This window comes from Monodon monoceros, unplaced genomic scaffold (assembly GCF_005190385.1).
Source record: "Monodon monoceros isolate NGI ecotype Baffin Bay Population unplaced genomic scaffold, NGI_Narwhal_1 Super_Scaffold_16, whole genome shotgun sequence".
In the NCBI taxonomy this organism is placed as follows: Eukaryota; Metazoa; Chordata; class Mammalia; order Artiodactyla; family Monodontidae; genus Monodon; species Monodon monoceros.
In genome coordinates, this window is record NW_021703772.1 from 52573354 (window position 1) to 52593477 (window position 20124).

Genomic DNA, 20124 nt, shown 5'->3' on the forward strand with positions numbered 1-20124 from the left:
AGAACACTCCCATCTTTTGCCTGGTGGGTATTCTATTCTATCCACTTCTGTTATATTCACTCTGGGAGCTGAATATAACAAAGAGGCATAGGGTTCTCAAAATTCCATATGTAGATTCTTACTTACTCCTTCCATTATCAGTGCAGTGCCTCATCTCTGATCTTTCCTGTTTGGTATTTCTGAGTCTAGAAACTTTCTGATTTGATTTATCCAGATAATATCCCTGTGGTTTAATCTGAAGGTAGAGAGAGGCTTCATCATCTGGTAGTTCAATGTGCATGGGGTAGAGAAGTGGTATCTGGGTTGTCCAACATCTTTTTTATACAGACTTTTGATAATCCCACTATTTTCAGACCCTCACCTGCCCCATGATACTTGGTACCTCCAATTTTCAGACTTTCTGGATTTCTGCAGGTGCAAATTAGCATACTTTCTTTGGTATTCCTCTCATAGATCTTAGGTGATAGAAATCCCTCAAACTGATTCTACTCATTCAGTTTACTTTTGATCCCCAAATGCTTGTTTTAACTCTCTAGACTACTGTTCATTTATGTCCTATTCTCTTTGTTCCTGTGTGTTTATACATTTTGAATGAGAATTCTGGGAGCTGGAGAAGAGATACATGCATATGCTTTTCACTGTTTTAAACTATGAATCCATCTTCATGTTATTCAACTTGATTTTTCACCATTGAATTGTACATGAGTAGGTAAAAAAGACCACAAAGGAAAAATACTGGTGGTGATAGACAGTGTTCTTAATGGAGTGGTATTTGAGCTGAGATCTGATAAATAAGTAGAAGTAAATCAATTGAAAGTAAGGCAGTGGACATGGCAGAAAGCACTCCATCCAGGCCAGGGAGAAGCATATGCAGAGAATCTATGAAGCTAGAGGGAGAATGGCACATTTGAGAACTTGAATGAAAGCTTCACCCAAGGCAGTGAGGAAAGTCCACTCCGAGACCAGGTTGCAGAACTAGGCAGAGGTCATATTATGAAAGACTTTGGACACTTATTTAGAAATGTGGACTTAATTCTGATGGCCTTTGGAAGGTTTACACAAGGAAGTTACATGATAAGATTCAGTTTAGAGAAATCACTCCCATTGAAGTATGGGGAATAAATTGGAAAGAGACAAAAATTGATGCACAAAAAATAATGTATTGCAGTGGTCCATATGAAAGAAATGGTAATGAGGGTTGGTGATCAGGCAACATGAGGAGAAATGGATAAATATATATCAGAGATTTTTAATAGTAAAGTTGGATTATTGGAATTGTTGGTAAATTTATTATGGCATGTAATGAGAGGTAGGTATTCAAGATGATTCCTAGGTTTCAGATTTGCAAGGCTAGATGGGTATTAGTGCCATCTATTGAGATAGGAAATACAGGAGGAAGGCAAGGTTTTGGGGGAAAGATTACAAATTCTGTTTTAGACAGTTTTCATTTGGTGCATGAGATATCAAGTAGGCAGCTGAAATATGGCCTGGACCTCTGAAGAGAGTTCTAGGTTGGAGAAACAAATTTACAAGCTATGTGGATGATAATAAAAGTCATGGGTATGGTTTGAGTCACCTCAGAAGAGAGGAGAGAGTGAAGAGAGAAGATGCCTATACTCTTCAAGAAGAAAGGCTCTCCAGTGCAAAACTTGTAATTTAATAAAGGTTAACTCTATATAAGGATAAGAGTATAAACTTCTCGTCTCTACTATAGAGCCTGGCACATAATTCAGCATATGTGAATGAACTGAACAACAAAAACAACAAAGACAACAATTACTAATCATAAAGCTCTTTAAAATTCATCATTCTAGGTCAGATAGCTAGTGGGAAGCAGCCGCATAGCACAGGGAGATCAGCTTGGTGCTTGGTGACCACCTAGAGGGGTGGGATAGGGAGGGTGGGAGGGAGACACAGGAGGGAGGAGATATGAGGAGGTATATATATGTGTATAGCTGATTCACTTTGTTATACAGCAGAAACTAATGCACCATTTTAAAGCAATTATACTCCAGTAAAGATGTTAAAAACAAAAAATTTATCATTCTCACTTGGTTTGCAGAGAATTACCACCAACAACCTCTTTTCCTATCCGAGTCTTAGCTACTGTTCATGATTATTACATAGCATAATTGTTATGAAATCTCATGATATATCACTTCCAAGAAATGGTTACTTAGTCCTTAAAATCACAGTACCTTGTTGGTATCTGTTGTGATACTTCTATTTTCTTTTTAATTTAGTAATTTATGTACAAGTCTTACCTTTCCTTCTGTTTCATAACTTCCTTGAGGCCAAGAGCTAAGTCTTTTTTATATTTTATATTCTACACATCTGTCTAGCACAAAGGCTGACACATAGTAGATAAGTAGATAAGTGCTTATTTAATAAATACATGAATGTGTCATTAAGCTCAGACATCAGTTGTTGTAACAAATCAGTTGCGAAATCCCAGATCCTGGGATAATAGCCTTGTCATATCCTAGGAGCAGTGATGCACAAATTTTGAGAATCTCACATTCTTTTAGATTTCTATGATTACATTATATATAGCTTATCACATTTCTTACCTAGAAGAAGATAGGTTCATGTACTTATATTTCACATTGGATTTATATCTAAATAAATATACCATTAAGTCAAAATTAGGTTTTTATTTTCTTTAAATTATCAAGCAACCCTAGAGGGAAAGAGACATTTAGAGCTGTTATTCATGCTTGGGGGCTCCAGATGTTTCATGCCAATGTTTTATTTACATATATATTATTTTTAAAGATATCTAGAGATAAAAATTTCACACCTTTCTGCAGGAAATTATGTACTATTAACCACCTTTATGATTAGTAAGCTCCTTGTGTTAAACTAATGTTTTTATGTAATTTTGCTCAAATCCATGGTAAATATTCAAAACTACATGTCAGCACTTTGCTTATTTCCATTTTTCGATTATTTGGAGACAGTTATTAATTTGTCCCTAGTTAACTTACGTGGAGATTACATAGCTTCAAATTTTCTCATTATGTGTACTTTATTTTCCACCTTATTATTTAATAAGTCCACTGTTGACCATTTCCAGTTTTTACTTATCCTTCTTAATCTATTTCAAGAATATTTTATTATAGTTCATTACATAATTCTTCAGCACTAGTATTAGCTCATATTTTCCTTTCAAATTTTCTAGGAATATTTAATAATTAACATAATTATGTTATAACTTTTAAAGGCAAAGTTTTATTAAAATAATTTCTGATTTTTGATTTGTCCATTCCTAAACCAAAATTAGATAGAAGAGAGCTATAGTATTTACCTTATAAAAATATTTTTAATAAAAAAACATTCAAACAGTGATTCATAATAGAGGTTAATTAAAACATTATTTTTCCCTTAGCTATCAACAACTAGTTTTGGCATAGATTATCGGATTTATAATTAGATGTAATTTGACTTAATTAGTTGGCTATAGCTCTTAATTATGGTATACCTTTTCCCATTATGGACACTGTAATAGTAGCTTAGGATAAACACTGAAGATCCCTCTTGCCAGTGGGACTAGCTCTATCCCTTGGGTTATTTGTGTGATAATGAGAATGAGATTTCAGGAGCATGACAGACGGTCTAGGCATGAAATACTGTACTGGCACAGCTCCCCTCGTTGCCTTTCAAAAATAGCAGCTTATTCCACCAAAAAAAGAAGTTTCATGTGGATTATTATTGTTTTGGTGTGGTTTTCTATTGGGGAGAGTCAAAAGGAGACTTAGGCAAACATTACAAAAATTGAGAAAGCTAAGTTTTCATTAGAAATTTCCTGAAATCTAAAATATTAATATGAATTACCTAAATTTGCTTTGATGAATAAAATAAGTTACACATATCCTTTGAATTCCTTTGTTTGGAAATTCCATGTTTTTCCAGCCTCACCCACAAAATCTATTCTTAAAAGGGTGACTATGAAAGAATGTAGTATACCTTGGAGCTAAAAGAAAGCACTTTTGTATGTTTACTATGAATAAAGGTAAAGTGATACCAGTTTCAAAGAAAACATTTTCAAAGGAGTTAGACAAGAATGGTCCTTAGATGTTGAGTACTCACATGTTATATATGGGGCACAGATCCTATATGCCACAAAAATAGTTTTGTGTTGAAAATAAAAAAAATATTCACACAGATTATATGGTAATTTTGTACTACTTCTCTTATTTGCAGACCAAATCATTCTGAGTCCCTTTCATAATAGCCAATTACAGGTTACTCAAGGGACACGGATCATGTAAATCAGCTCATATTTCACTCACTGACTGTTTCTCGTGTGTTTTGAGCTATTATCTTCATTACAGTGCGGCACATGAATCCAACTCATCTGTACTGTAATTGCTATAAATCAAGCATTCATTTGCCATTATTTATTGCCTACTATAAAGAGTTTTAATAATATTTAGAGGGCACTGCAATAAAAGCAATCATTTATTGTGTCTGTTACAGGGTCACTCAAGGTTTTCAACAAAAGCAAATGTCATTTCCTAATCTTTTAATATTCATAAGGTAACATCACTTGCAAATGGTACATTACGATTTATAAACATTTCCTGGCCAGGAACATAAAAGCATCATTATAATTCCTTCCCAGGAAAAGCAGTCAGATTCTGTGGGGTAAATAGCATCATGGGATACCAGAGCACTGTGTTCTTAACCGGATCCTGTTTCTCACTGTCCATGTGCTCTTCTTGATCATACCACTTAAATTTGTTCTCAAGTATAAATTACAGAGGGCTTGGCAGCATTCTTCTGCAAGGGAGGGTCTGCATTAGTATTTTCAAAGGAGGTTGTGTTTTTCCCCTCTCATCTCAGTAATGACAGAAGTGGCATGGTGCGGTGGACAGCTCTGGAGAAAGAGGCACAAAGACCTGGATTCGAGGTCTATTTACATCAGTTAGTACATGTGTGACCTTTGGCAAATGAGTAAACCTCTATAAGCATCTGTCTTCTTTCATGTAAAACAGTAATAATAATACTTGGTCTGCCTATTCAAAGGATCTCTGCAAGGATTATGTAAAAACAACCTGTAAGGTATAAAGCAATCAAACTCTTAGTTGAAAGCACAACCTCCTTGTGAGAAAGGTAGAGTTAATTTTCCTACAGAAAACTCTGTAAAATTATAAAGGACTGAAGAAATATATTTCTTTGCACTTATCTAGAAAACTCATAGAATCTCAGTTCTCAGGCACTTATATCAACCATGCATATTATTGTTAAATTTTGTCTCCTACACTCCCAGACTTTGCTTGGGTGCCTCCAATGATGGGCAGCTCACTGCTCCTGACACTAACATACTAAATCTGATGGTTCTCTCTAATTCAGTGCTAAAATCTTTTTTTTTTTTTTTCAGGACAGACACATCAAGCCCAGTGTCTCTTTTCTTTATCAGTCTCTATGATATTTGAAGACAAGTCCTCCCCAAGTCTTGCCTTTTTCATATAAAGTGTTTCCAATTCTTTCAACAATTCTTTACGAGACCTGATTTCAAGTTACTGGTATATCTGGGTCGCTATACCAAACAATAATTCAGTTTGAGTAAACTGAATTCAATTCTATTAAGAAGTATTACATATCTGCTAGTGTCAGAGATGTGCTAGTACCGGAGATACAATGAGTGCCCTCAAGGAGCTCCTATACTAGTCAAGCCAACCTTTATTTTTATGACTATAGTACAACACTGTCAACTGAAATGTTGAACATATATTGAACATACTCTATGGCACACTCCTTGCCATGGGCTGGAAATTCAGCAGTGAGCCAGGCAGGAAGAGTTTTTGCCTTCACTGAGCTTTCATTTTTGTGGGGAATAAAGACAGGTTAAAGAGCCATTTGTATTCAAGCACATTCGGTGAGAAAGGAAAGAAAGAAGGGAGAGTGTTATGATCCTGGAGGCAGAGACCATTTTTATCTTGCTCCCTTGTGAGTCCCCAGTACCTAGCGAAGTGCTTAGCATATAGTATGTATTCTGCAAATACTCTGAATAATGAGAGGAACAGCAAACAGGTAAGAATTCCTAGAGCGTGTGGCATAGAAAAAGTGAGGCTACGGCATAAAAAGGGACCTGCGGCAGATACTGTGAGAACCACCCACGTCCCTTTGGGATAACCCCTTTAGATCTTTCTTTGGCAAACAGTGCTGAAGCCACTTTGCCTGTTCCTGAAGCAGATCAGAAGTGCTGGGAAATCAACCCTCCCTTCTCCCACAAGAGAAGCCCTCAACCAAAGACCAACGAGAGTTGGTATATAAGTACCTCAGCTCCCTTGCCCCTCTAGTAGGATAGTTCTGTAGCACATGCTCTAAAATGGCCCCCAGAATTTTCCTCAGCGGACTAAGCTTTAGTTGCCTTTAGTGGTAACTGCCTTGATGAGATAGCCCTTACTGACTTCTCTTCTATGTATATTTCCCCACTTCTCTTCCAGTGCTGTCTTCACTCACCAAATGAACTGCTCAGATCCTTATTTCAGTGTCTACTTCTGCGGAACCCACTCTACGACAGGGTCACGCAATAAAAATCCTAATAAGCCATACTAAAGAGTCTAAAGTCTATCAAAATACAATTTAAAGTGCTGTGTTAGCAGTATAATTAAAGTATTGGGAGGACATTTTTCCATAGCATTTTCAGGACTCACATTTAGCAGAGGTCAGGCTATGGATAGAACCTCACTCCCTGCTCACCTCCTAGAAACATGAAAGGGGAGATGAATCCATTTCTAGTATCCTCCCTTGGACAACAGTTGCATTCCCAACTAGAGAAATCAGTTTCTGCATACACCTGAGAGGAGGTGTGGGAGTAAAAGAAAGATGTGGGTGACACCCTTACTTCCTGGAGAGCTCTCCAAACTCGACAGCCAAGATATACTGAGTACTCTAGAGACAGTTAGAGCTTGTCCTGGGACTCCTGAACAGTCCCAGGCACGTGAACAGAGACTGATATACTGGCTACAGGACATGCAAGCTACTACGGACACTGATGGCTCAGAGGAGGACCGGTCTGGACACTAATGCAGGAACTACTCTAGACACATGGGCACTCTAGACACACTAGACACAACCTGACTGCTTTGGAGTTTCCTAACATGCTGGTCACAATCACAACTCTCAACATACCAGCTTTCCTAGAGAGATAAACCATTCTAGAGCTTCCGATGGCCAACAGACCACTGTAAACTGTGCATCACCCAGTCTGACTGACCAGTCCCAGTACTCCAGGCATCCTAGGGAGGTCAGGATGAAGTCAAATACAGGGCCCAGAGCACTACCTTCTATCCAGATATATAATATGCTTCCATCTTATAAAACACTGGCTCTCTAAGGATCAACAGAATATTATTTGCAAGTTATAACTTGCCATCATCTAATGATTATGCAGCCATCACCTACTCTTAATTTATAGTTAATGGCAATAACCCAAGACCTTTTGATTGTGACTAATGAGAATGTATGTGTTTCTTAGTATTTCTTTCTTTATTCTTTCTAAAACTGATCTCAGCATGAAAACAAGGTATAACATTTTAAAAATTCCTCTATTTTTAACTTAATATCACACGAGTATGTATAAGAATTCTAATTGAATTCTTCTGAAACTGTCACAAAGACAGACTTTTTAATAAAATCAGTTTTTACTTTCTGATATCTGTAGTTGTAGTCAGCTATAAGTTGTTCTCTCAAGAGTGTGATCACTGGACTTCTTTTTAAAATTTTCTTAAATTGGAGTATAATTGATGTACAATTTATGTAAGTTACAGATGTACAATATAGTGAGCCACAATTTTTTTTTTTTTATTGCGGTACGTGGGCCTCTCACTGTTGTGGCCTCTCCCGTTGCGGAGCACAGGCTCCGGACGCGCAGGCTCAGCGGCCATGGCTCACGGGCTTAGTTGCTCCGCGGCATGTGGGATCTTCCTGGACCGGGGCACGAACCCGTGTCCCCTGCATCGGCAGGCGGACTCTCAACCACTACGCCACCAGGGAAGCCCCGTGATCCACAATTTTTAAAGGTTATACTCCATTTATTGTCATTATAAAATATTGGCCGCATTCATTCACTGGACTTCTTACATGTTATGTATAAGAAGAATATTTGCATTGCCCTAAAGTGAGATATTTAAATATATGTAATAATTTAAATATTTAATAGTTTTAAATATGATAACTACCCAAATATGCTAAGTGCTGGAAAAAGTTATGCAACATTAGGTATAGCCGTAAAATATAATTTTCACCAAAAATTGACAAATATTTACAATTTGATAACATGTCCTACCCAAGGTTTGAGTGCAACACAATTTTTACAGCAATATACTAATCCACCAATCCCTCATTTGTAAACTACTGAAAATTATAAAGAGATATGCAATGCTTTGGCTACAAAGACATTTATAACATTCTTGCTCATAATTTCAAAAATTGGGAAAAGCCTAAATATTTAGGTATATTATTTATAAAATTAATATTGGGGGTTTCTATCAACATTCTCTTCAGCCATTAAGAACAATATTATAGATGACTTTATTGATATTGGAAAACAATGTATTGCTCATTTCTTAAAAACAGGTTATAAGAAAGAACACAAAATGAGTTTAAATTTTTATAACGTAGTTATAAGATGTAGATACGTATGATGTAGTATAAGATACATAAGATGTAGTTGTAAGACAGACATTAAAAGAGTAACATGTCATCTTTTGGTGGTGGATATTACAAGTGGTTTGAGAAATTTTTTTCTTTACTTATTTTTTTACTTTTTTATGATAATGAAGGTCACACTACAAAAATAGCTAAAGTACAGATTGAAAAGAGCCTTTAATGCCATATGAAAGAGTTAAAATTTTATCCTGGGGGTAACAGGAAAATATCCCAGGTTTTTAAAGCAGGGAAGCAAAACGGTCAGATGAATAGCTGGGAACATACCTTAACAGTTGGTATCAAAGTTTCTTTTATGTAAGAAATGTGCTGAAAAAGGATAAGTAAGCAAAGTAGAAGCAAATCCACTCTGCATAAGAAGTTATCAAGAATGTAAATGTGGGGGAGATCACAAAAGAGAGGAGGGATATTAAGAATAGAGGAGAAAGAGAGAGAAAAGAAGGAGATAAAGACAGAAATATTAGAGTATATGGCAGAAAGCCAGGATTGTAGAAAATCATGCCCAGTGGGAAGTTTCCAGGGGTGGGGAGGCCAAAGCAATTTTAAGCACAGAAATACCAAATACTGCATTCTTAGTTGGTTGCAATGCTATGATACATACCTGCTCCATCACCTCATACCTTCAGCAGAATCCAAAAGTCCATACAGCATAGTATGGAGTTGTTTAAAAAATAAAGTGTTGGAGCCATAAAGAGCAGTGGGTCTGATTCATTGCTCCACTTTTTCCATTCCTCTGGCACCTTGGGCAAATTTCTTAACGAGCTGCAGTTTTTTGAGTTAACGTTTAATAATTGCTTTTCAAAAAACTGCTAGCAATTATTATTTATTAACTGCTAACCAAGTGCCAGGCAGTATTCTATGGGGTTTTACAGGTATTTATTTATTTAATCCTCAGGATAACTCTATGAAGGTATAAACTATTCTATTTACAACCTTAGTGTGCCTCAGGTGAAAAAACTAAGCCACACTGAAGTTAAATAGCTTCTTTGAGGTCACACAGCTTGAAAGTGAAGGAGTTGGAATTTAAAGCAAGTATGCTAGTTCCAGAGCATGCACTTTCATCCACCCATGTTATACTGCTCCCCAGAGGTTGGTTACAAGGTTGGGAGAACTAAACAAGATAAAGTACATTAACACCAAGCACGGTGACTGACACAGAGAGATGCTCAGCAAATTTTAGTTATTTTTTTTCTTGAATTCACTCTGTATTTATAAAACTTGTCCACAAAGAGGTCAAAAGAGATCTATTAAATGAGTCTAAGCTTAGATAAAATATTATCTTTTATATTTTCCTGACCAAGAAATAAAAGAATTCTCTGAAACAAGGAAAAGAGATTAGATACCTCTTATGCTAAGCAAACTGTACTGTCTATTTCATTCTAGGATTTTATTTAAGATGGAGACCAAGCTCATCTGTCTGTAGCCTGTTGAGTTTTTAATTCATATGTTTATCGAAGGAGAGTAACATACCTTATTTGACTTGCTTCCCATAGCAAGATTAACAAGAAAGATATTCCTCATTTCTGTGAACGAGGAAACTGAGACTCAGAGAAGTACATGCCTTGTTCAAGACCATGTGTGTAATAAGACAAGGAGTTATATGAAAAGCTGGGATACCTGTTTCTAGTCCAAGGCTTATCTGTCAGGGTCAACATGGTGTTTTACAATTTTCATGGTGAGCTATATATGTAGAGAGAGAGATGGCAACAAAACACAATGTGCAACCAAATATTTTTGCTATAGATATGCAGTATATGTGTACCAAAAAAATCAGGAAAATTTTCTAAAAATACCACATAATATATGTCAAAATCAAATATTTCTGGTTTATTTTTATCCAGTTACATCACTGTCACTACTTCCATTCATTAGAAATAATAATTAAGAAAGATAGCATTTAGAATTTCCCACAAGCAATAATTTCCACAGATAAAAGAACTGAATCCTAAAGCAGAAAGAAAATCAAAACTGTGGAAATAAGAAAAGAAATCAAAGGCCTAGACAATCCATTAAATTTAATGATAGCAATTTTTTTCTTCTAACCTCTAATAATTCTTCTAAGCTGAAACCAGAATATATTTAAAATTCTTACTTAAATATAGTTAAAGACAGGTCCATAGCAAAAAGACTTTCCATGTCTGCAGAGTCAAGAGCTGACAAATAGTTTCTATTAGGCCCTATTTTAATTGGTACTTGAACTTTTTGCTTTAAGCTGACTTGGCTTCTATAATCTTTCCTGTCTTACCAACTGAAATGGCCAACTCCTTTAAAGCTTACTATATCTGCACATGCTTCTCATGTTTATATTTCAGGTTTTTTTGACATTTTCCTCCTGTTCTTGACTGAGGTATTGACTGTTACTTGTCACAAATGAATTAGCTTTGAAATTTCCATGTACTAAGATGTTTAGTTTCTTCAATCTTAAAGTCCACTTAATTTCATAAAACCCAGCCCAAGAAGACATACAGATGGCCAACAGGCACATGAAAAGATGCTCAACATCGTTAATCATCAGAGACGTGTAAATTAAAACCACAATTAGTCATCGCCTCACACCTATCAGAATGGCTATCATCAAAAAGAACACAAATAAGAAATGTTGGCGAGGATGTGGAGAAAAGGAAACACTGGTACACTGTTGGCGGGAATGTAAATTGGTGCAGCCGCTGTGGCAAACAATACAGAGGTTTCTCAAAAAACTAAAAATAGAACTACCATATGACCCAGCAATCCCACTCCTGGGTACATATCCGAAAAAAAGAGGAAAACACTAATTAGAAAAGATACATGCACCCTAATGTTCACAGTAGCGTTACTTACAATTGCCAAGATATGGGAGCTACCTAAGTGTCCATCAACAGATGAAAGGATAAAGAAGATGTGGTAAATACACATACAATGGAATACTACTCAGCCATAAAAAGAACGAAATTTTGCCATTTGCAACAACATGGATGGACTTGGAGGATATTATGTGAAGCAAAATGAGTCAGACAGAGAAAGACAAATACTGTATGATATCACTTATACGTGGAATCTAATGACTGCAACAAACCAGTGAATATAACAGAACAGAAACAGACTCACAGATATAGAGACCAATCTAGTGGTTACCAGTGGGAAGAGAGAAGACAGGAAGGGCAAGATAGGGGTAGGAGATTAAGAGGTACAAACTACTATGTACAAAATAAATAAACCACAGGGAGTTATTGTACAACACTGGGAATATAGCCAATATTTTATAACAACTATAAATGGAATATAACCTTTGAAAATTGTGAATCACTATGTGTATACCTGAAACTTATATACTACTCTATATCAACTATACCTCAAAAAAAAAAACCAAGAACAAAAACTCAACCCACATATTCCACAACCTGACAGCCAACCAACAAACCAACCAAACTATAGAGTAGGATACTTACATATAAAATCATTTTATTATAGCAGATGCTGGTAGTTAGAGAATAGTCTTCTACTGGCTCTCAAAATTAAACATTCATTTTACCCAGGTTGCAATAAAAGTACGGTGAGTTTATTCCTTTGCCTTCTCAAGCATCTCCAGCTGGTGAATTGCTTAGATTTATGTCCTAGGAGCTATAGAGCAGCCGACCATTAACTACCTCCAGGGCTGTTAACCCCAGCCTCCTTGCTTCAGCTAGTCCACCTCTCTCTTCCCTGCTCAGTGCTGTCAGCCTGCTCCTTTCCATTCCTTTCTTGCGGCAGGCTGAATGACAGTCTCTGCTTTTCTTGCTGGGGAGGCATCTATCAATGCGTCCATTTTCTCTTCCGACATATTTACACACTGTGTGTGCTCAGCTGATTGAGACTTTGCCAATAGTTCACAAGGCACTAGGCCCCCAACCTACAGTTGGGTACTGTGGTAAAATACCAAGCTCAGTAAGTGCAAAGCACAAGGTAGAACTGTTAAAAAGACTGGATACAACTGGTACACATGACATCAAGCCAGATGCCAGGGAAACTTTAGACTCCTTGGTTGTAACTTCATGAACCACCTGCTTCCCCAGAATTGGTCAGTTCAGCCAATTCACCTCAGCCTGGAAGAAAACCTATGGGCTATTGACTTTTTTCTTTTATGGGAGGAAAACGTTTAGCTGATTGGATGAATTAGTTAAAAATATACTCAATTTAGTTAAATAGCATGTTTTAAGTCATTTAAAAAGAATCATCACTGGAAAATACAGTTACATATGTGTACATATATACACACATACATATATGTATATATACATATGTATTTATATACTGATACTTATATATACTTTGTGAGAATCTTTGTTTTAAAAAAAGTTTAATTTTTCTGGTTATGGGAATTCTAATGTTCAAAAAATCACAATAAGGTTATAAAAACCTAGGCATTCTCTCTCTAAATGCAGGTTCAACAAAAATTAAACTTTGATATACTTTATCAAATGAACATTTTTTAAATGTTCAAAACAATAACAACACATCTCATTTAGTACTAAAGTAGAATCAGGTAACTTTTCCAAAATATGCCTTTTAATGCTTTATTTTATGTATTTGTATATATTTTCAATCAATAAATTTAAAATAATAAAAATAACTAAAAAGAGTTACCAAGTAATTCTAGCCTATCAGGTAGAAGCACCATTGAGTGAGTTAAATAATCCAGTGAAACCTGTAGTGAGTCTCCTCTGTGAAGGGTATTTATTTCTCTTGAGTCCATTTTATATTCTGTACTCTACATTTGTAATACATGACTTCCCTGTGCAACAATAATTTAATGATACCTTATTCTCTGCTTGAAAAGCAAAAGAAATATTATCAGGCAGTATTACAATAAGCTAAACCAATTACCTCCTAAAATGATTTTAATGCAGGCAAAATACAAGAGTCATCATTTTAGCAGAGTGAGATTTATTAAGACCACAATTCAAAGCAGTAAACTAGACTTCTTTTATGCTACTTCACTTCCTATTGAGTTTCAATTAATGTTTGGAAAGTTTGTATTTAATACTGTAAAATTTTTAACTGTCATATCTTAGCAGATACAGTATAAAGAAATGAATAATATCTTATAGGCCATTTGGTTGTAGCTGTCATATATACACATTCAAATTCAAGGCATACACTGCCAATGCTACTGCTAAAAGTGACAGACCCACCAAATAGTTTAAAAAATTGCTCCCATGTCCGTAATTCAAAAGAGGTAAGAAAAAAGTTAAAGAAAAACTAATATGAATCCCAGACCTTTTGATAAATCCTCACTCAATTTATTAATGCTACATGAAGTCTTGCGAATGTTATGCTAGACATTCTTCTAAGGAGGTAAGTAGGTATTGTAAATCAAATACTCCTCCCCCTCTCCCCCCCAAGGATAAGAACAGGTCCTGTCCTTAAATTCTGTACACAAAGATCCACTGCAATAAAATGATTATTTTCTCTTGTCATTGCCTGGCTTGTATAGTAGCATTAGGTGAATTATTTTATCTGAGGAATAAAAGGGAGTTAAAAGCATATATTTCTTCTTCAACCACTTTTATCTCTTCTCTTCAGTGGAGTTAGCATTTTTTTGTTTCTTATTGTAATTGTGAGATTAAGTACTTCTTTTTCAGAAAAATCCCAAAGAACTAAAAAAAGATCTTTTTTAAAATAAACTAAAACAATATCTTTTTTAAATGACCTTTCTTTTCTACCCCTATGTTTATTTAACTATGCACTCCAAGTGCTACAGACAACATACAACATGATAGGTTGGTTGAAAAAGAAAAATGCATAAATATGCTACCACACAGAGTAAAGTATAATAAAATACTAAGAAATGCCTACAATTTAACATTCGCGGGAGACTCAATTTTTGGTTTTAAAGTTATAAGGCCTTTAATTTTCTTTTTGGCCTGCTGCATATTCTCTCTACAGTGCATGATTGCTATTTTCTGTATTTTCACAACTGTTATTGGGTAGCTTCAGACTGGCTAGAAATCATTGCTCTCAGGAAAAATAATGTTGTAGCACCAAACACAAAAGGGCAGATGCCAAGATATCACTCCCAGATGGAAGGTAACATGGTGATCTAGAAGGAGATAATGTGAATTACACACCTTAGGAATTCCGTCCCCATCAACACAAAAGTTTATTTTCACTATGTACATTTTATGTACATTGTCTCATTTAATCACCACAAAAATTTCATAAAATACATACTGCTATTAATCCACATTATGTGAGGAACCTGATAAATTGACTCATGTCTTGTACAAAGTCATATATCCGTAATTAGAAAGGCAGTCCTCTAAACTTTATTTTCCTCCTTTCTCCTCTTTACTGTATATGGTAAGCAAATTGGGACATGTACTATAGTACTTGGAAGGGGCAATATATAGTATGTGGAAGCGCGTAACTAAGATCGTAAGCTCTGGAGCTAGGCTTCCTGGGTTCATGTCCTGGCTCTGCTACTTAAGTGGCCAGCAAGTCCTTACCCTCACCTTCTCTTAGGCAAAAGAACAGTCTCTATCTCGGGTTGTGGCAAAGATTAGATGAAGTAGCATATGTAAAGTGCTTAGAACACTGCCTGGTGTATAGGACGTCCTCAGCAAACTAGGTGATTGCACACACATTCATTCCCCAATCATTTGTCAACCCTTAGCTACGTGAAAGGTACCTGCAGGCTGGCAAAATGAGCAACACTCTATGTTCTCAAAGGTATTACACTCTAACAAGGAGACTTGCACATCACTAACTAGAAGTCAATAATGGTCATAAATGTATTGCTAAGGGAATTTAAAGAACTGAAAACATATGAGTGTAGACAAGAGGAAGCTTAATGGATGAGGTGTGTTTAGACATAATTTGGATGGATGGATGGATTTTGGAGAGGCAGAGCAAAGGTGGTGGGAAGTAATTTGTTGCCCTGGATAGATAAAACAGTGGGACAGTCTTAAAATCACTTCTGAGAAATGTAGGGTCTTTCTCTATTCTAGAGTCGGTACACTGACCATTCTCTGGACAAACACCCAGAGCGTCTTTCTAGTCACTAATGAAAATTCTCTCTTAAAGAAGAAAATTAAGGCCAAGCATTTCAATGTCCAAATCTTCCACAAACATCAAATTGTACATTTAATTTTTCATGAAGCAATAAAACTACGATTTCATTTTTTAATAAGGAATGCCTATTGGTGTTCTGAGAACAATCCCAAAGTGTGTGTGTGTGTGTCGGTGTGGGTGTGTGTGGGGGTGTGGGTGTGTGGGTGTGGGGGCTTCTCCACACACTACCAAGCAATTCTCAGACACCAGCAGGGTGTCCAAGAACTCAACTCCATAACCAGGGGTAGTAACAATCAGATTCTACCAGTTAAGGGTTCAGTCCAATGAGAATGTTTCCCCAACCTTCAGATGCCAGTCAAAAGGGCTTCTGACTGACTGCCTATCAATTGGGGGTTCCAACGACCGCCTCCTTGGACTTTAGGTGCAAGGCACAAGTCCAGGTTCTTACCTGTACTTCTGACTGACTTATATATCAGAGGTTTATACAGTCCCTTCCTAGGGTTTGATTAATTTGCTAGAGAGGCTCACAGAACTCAGAGAAACAACTTACTTACTAGATTACTGGTTTATAATAAAAGGATATAACTTAGGAACAGCCAGAAAGAAGAGGTGCATAGAGCGAGGCAGGGGGAAAGGGCATGGCACTTCTATGCTCTCTGAGTACATCACTCTCCCTAAATCTCCACCTGTTTACCAACCTAGAAATTCTCCGAACCCTGTCCTTTTGGGTTTTTATGGAAGCCTCATCACATAGGCATGGCTGATTAAATCACTGACCATTGGTGCCTGAATTCCATCTCCAGCTCTTCTTTCCTCCCCAAGGTCAGGGTGGGAATGAAAACTCCAACCCCTCAAGCAGGGTTGGCTCCAGGCAACAGCCCGTATCCTCAGCTGCTTTCCCAAAGTCATTAACATAACAAAAGGCACCTTTATCACTCTCAACATTTAGGAAATTCCAAGGTTTTGGGGGGGTCTCTGTGGCGGAAACAGCGACAAAGACCAAATATATATTTCTTATTATAAGTCGCAATATCACAAGGAAGAAGAAAACCAATAGCTACAATCTGAACTTGGCCCGTATGGATTTTGTTAGAACCGGCTTAGTCTTATGTAGAGAGAAAGAGCTTGAGTGTCATGGATCTTTACATTTTACCTCTAGAACGTCCTGTCGCTATCCCGCCTCCTGGCTCCATTTTTCACGTCAGCTTGGTTTTTAGTTCAGCCATCCAGAGAGGATAATGGATAGAATGCCTAATTTAATTTGTCCAAAACACATCATCCTCCCCACAAACCAGCTGCTCACTCACCCTCCTATTCCTCACACCGGTCAGATTAAAAATTTAAGTGTCATCAACATTTTCCACTTGCTTGTCTCAAAGATCTGGGCCTTGAGATTAAAATTCCACAATGTCACTAAGATTGGTGGCTTCAACCCCTATTACTTTACCACTGGACTGTTGCAATTACTTTGCAATTGGTCTCCCTATTTCCTGTCCACTTCCCTTACAATTCGTCCTAAATGTTTTGCCAGGAAAAAAGAAGTCTAAAGAATAATGGTTTCTCTGCTGAAAAAATTTCTAAGTCTTCTTATTTTCCACAGAATAAGGTTTATACTCAGGCTGCCACTAAAAGCTTTCTTGCCCTGGACCCCAGTTTGCCTTGTCTCCCATTCTTACTCTCTTCTTGCTCTTTTTTGAAGACTTTGACTTAAGAACAGAATAACGTGACCATTCTTTTGAACAGGTTCCCTCTCTTAAATGCTTACTCCCTCTAAGATCTTCCTGTTGAAATTCTACACATTTTTGAGAACCAACCTCAATAACTAACTACATCTCTGAATCTCACCCATAGTTCCTCCTTTCTCTAAATTCCCATATCATTTTGTATATACCTTTTGGTATATTCAGCACATTGTAAATCATGTTATAATCACATACGTAACATTTTCAATGAGGAGCCACTTACATTAAAAAGAAATCCACTCCAGAGCACCTAGCTTAGTGTCCTTAAAAAGCTCAATAAATGTATATCAGATAAATGAACAAGTGAATGAACGAACCATGGAGAATGCAAGGATGAGGACAAGAAAGACAGAAACTTTTCAATTTGCAAAAACTAGATTTCCAAATAGTTTCACTTACTGAATACAGACTTGAATTTGGTCTTCTGATAATTACATATAAAGCCTTCTGCTCTGTGTAACAGGAGTGGAGCGTGTAGGCAGGATTTTATTAAAGCAGGGAAATCCAAGAATCAGCATTTTCAGAGAAGAGAATAGGTCTTTGGGTATTGTTGATATATAATGCAACATCATTAAACTTATCTACCAAGATCAAAATAATATTTCCATGTGGAAATGTTTCCAAATTTATAATGTAACATAACTTGGTAGTAGATTGTGAAGGATACAAAGTTTTTACAAAACAGACGTAAGGATCTTTTAAAATTTATATACAGCTTATAAAGACTCCTTCTTGCCTGTCTCTGGAGAGGCCCCTGTAATTGTGTCTAGCAGTTAGTTAAGGCTTACTATTAGAGTTAAAAGATTGTGTGGACTCCAGTGCTTCCAGATTCTTCAGCTTATAAAATTTCAAAGTCACCCTTCAACTTGAACATGCTGTGTAAATTCGAAAGAAAAACCATACACGAATCATGCCGTTCTTATACCAACACTCACGCTTTGTATGACCCAATGCCACACACTGGATTCTAAGGTTACCGAAGGGAAGGGATTATGATTTGGAATTAGATAACTTCATTCCATTTTAACTGTTGCGTGAGCTAAAAGCATCACTTGGAATTTAAATCAAAGCCAGTTTTAAATGAACTAAACCAACCTTGGATGAAAATTCTTCATTTTACTTCAACTCCCAAAGCTGATTATGCATGTATGCTGTTTGCAATGGTGAAATTCAATTGGCTCACACACTGAAAGCTGTGTTGTAAGTCAGTATTACAGCCACTTGTATTTCAGATGACAAGAGGCATTAGTTTGCTCTGATAAATAAGCCGCACTGAAAAGATCACTAACACAAGCAATTTTTTGCTAACAAGATTTGGGGGTGACTTAGTTACTCGTTATGCACTCATTGAATTAGGACTCAGACTTTGAAAGATAAAGGGAGCTGTGCTTTAAAGTAACAGGGCAAAGAAATCCCTGCCTTTTCCCAGATGACTCACCTACAATCATTGCCTACAAGGTCCTACGTGACCTGGGCCCTGCCTTCCCATCAAACTTCATCTTGACCACTCTACTTCTTCGTCACTCTGCTCCAGGCGGAGTACCAAGCCCTTCTCCACTCAGAGCGTTCACACTGGGCTCTTCTCAAGGGCACATGCTTATCCTGGAGAAGTGCTCTGTGCAGTACAGTAGCCACTAGCTCATGTGCTATCAAACACTTAAAATGTGGCTAGTGTGAATTAAGCAGTGCTATGTTAAATACACATTGCATTTTGAAAATTTAGTATATAAAAAAAAGAATGACTTGGTTACTAATTTTTATTGGCCATGTGCTGAAGTGATAATATTTTAAGTATGTGGGTTAAATAAAATATATTATTAAAATTCATTTTACTTGTTTCTTTTCATAATGTGGCTACCAGAAAATTTGAAATTGTACCTGTGGTTTGCATCCGTGGCTTGAGTTATATTTCAGATGGACCATATTGTTCTCTATATTAATTCACCTGTTATCACAGAGAGTTAAATTTGTCAGGAGGCATTTGTTTGTTTTCTCTATTTTATACATTGCTGCATCCAAACCACCTAGACACATGTGAAGCATGAAATAAATATCTGTGGAGTGAATGAATGCATTATACATGCAGTAATGAAGAGCTTGGGCTTTGGAATCAAGCTGCCTGGATTTCCACCCTAGTTTGGCTATTCATTAACTGTATGAACTGGGCCAAGGACTTATTCCTCACAGGGTGGTTGTTAAGACAAAATGAATTCTTACATCAGAAGTGTTTAAATCAGTGCCTGATATGTAGCAAGTATCAGCTTACTGATACTCTGGATAAATATTAGCTACGAATAAGTATTATTATTCCATTCTGTAGACAAGAACATGAGACACGATGATGATGCTAATCCTTTGTTTACTGAGATGGTAAATGGCAGAGCCATGATTTAACTCTTGAACTACAAGGCTCCAAGACACATTTTCTGTCTATTACACGTATGTAAGTCCATAGTTGATGTAAATAAAAACCTGAAGTGATTTTAAGTTGCTTCAATAATGTTAAAGGTAGATATATAATTCATATCTGGCCATTCTGAGTGATAGTAGACTTTGGACTCTATACTGAATGTTGTCTGTAAAATGTGATGTGATAACAATTACACTAGCTAATATTTATTTAGTTTGATTAGCAGCAGGCACTCTTCTTACATATTACAGGTATTAAAATATTCAA